This window comes from Meleagris gallopavo, chromosome 4 (genome assembly GCF_000146605.3).
Source record: "Meleagris gallopavo isolate NT-WF06-2002-E0010 breed Aviagen turkey brand Nicholas breeding stock chromosome 4, Turkey_5.1, whole genome shotgun sequence".
In the NCBI taxonomy this organism is placed as follows: Eukaryota; Metazoa; Chordata; class Aves; order Galliformes; family Phasianidae; genus Meleagris; species Meleagris gallopavo.
In genome coordinates this window covers 68,267,826-68,269,005 of record NC_015014.2, presented here as the reverse complement: position 1 = coordinate 68,269,005, position 1,180 = coordinate 68,267,826, and positions in this window count along the sequence as shown.

Below are 1,180 nucleotides of genomic sequence, written 5' to 3'. Positions count from 1 at the left end.
TTAGTGTTAAAGAGGGGGATGGAATAATGTCAAAATAAAATCTTTCTTAAAGTACTGTGCGTTTTTTTTTTATTATTATTAAGGAGAACAGTTTTTAAAAGTCTGTTACCATGGCAGCAAAGCAGGCTGGCATCTCTGCAGTCAAAATCCCAAGCCTTGTTTGACTGTGACTAAAGTAACAGTGGTATTTTAGTTTGCTGCTCTTCAGAAGAGGGATCTGATTGCACAACACAGTGTTGGAGAACTGATCTCTTTTGAAGCCAAGGCAGTCTAGTTAACATGCTGCAGTTCCTGTTTCACTGCATGGCTGCTCAAGGGAGGCCAGAGGACAGAGTAGCACTAATTCTTTTAATGGCCAACTTGAGCCAAACACAATACTATGCCCCTGGTGCTGGCAAGGAGTGTTTTAATTCTCAAGCTGCTCTGCTGCTGTCATATATTACTGTTAGCACTGCTCCAGTGTAAAAAGCAGTTTTGTAAGCTGCGAGGGTCCTGACACTCAATCAGGCTTTAAGATCTGAAGTGTAGAATTATGCTGGAGATACCAAGTACAGTCGCTTAATAAAGCTGTTGGAAGTGTGTTGTAGATGCTGCTTTGAGGAAAGAGGGGAGCAAGGAGTTTCCAAAAAGGAGTTTCCAAACAGCTTCCCTACTGTTCATCCAGGCACGGGATTATAGCATTGCTTCTGCTCTCTGGCTGGATTCTGCACTAATCATACATGAAACACAGGACCTTGAAAGTTAAGTCCATGTCTTGGTCCAATCTTTTCTAACCAATGGAAGATGAAACAGACAGTATCAGGTAGTGGAGTATAAGACATGGTGGAGAAAGAAGAAAAAAATGTATTAAAACTACTTTCAGATAGATCTTAATATGGGCAGGAGCAGAGGAGCAGATTTGGACACTTCGTGAATCCTGTGAACTCCTGTTTCTGGTGAGCCACAATTACAAAAGTCATCCTGAAGTTTTAAAATCACATATGCTCATTAACCCTATGCAAAGCTGGTGTGCCTTTTCACTGTATCACAATCTGACTGAGATGAAACCTACTTCCTCAACTACTCTGATGTGCTACTTGGGCATAGGCTGCCTTCTTTAGAGCAAAAAAGTCTCATAATGCCTCCCCAGACTGCAGCAACAAATACTGATGTATCAGAATTCAGGTGCAACCTTTCTCAG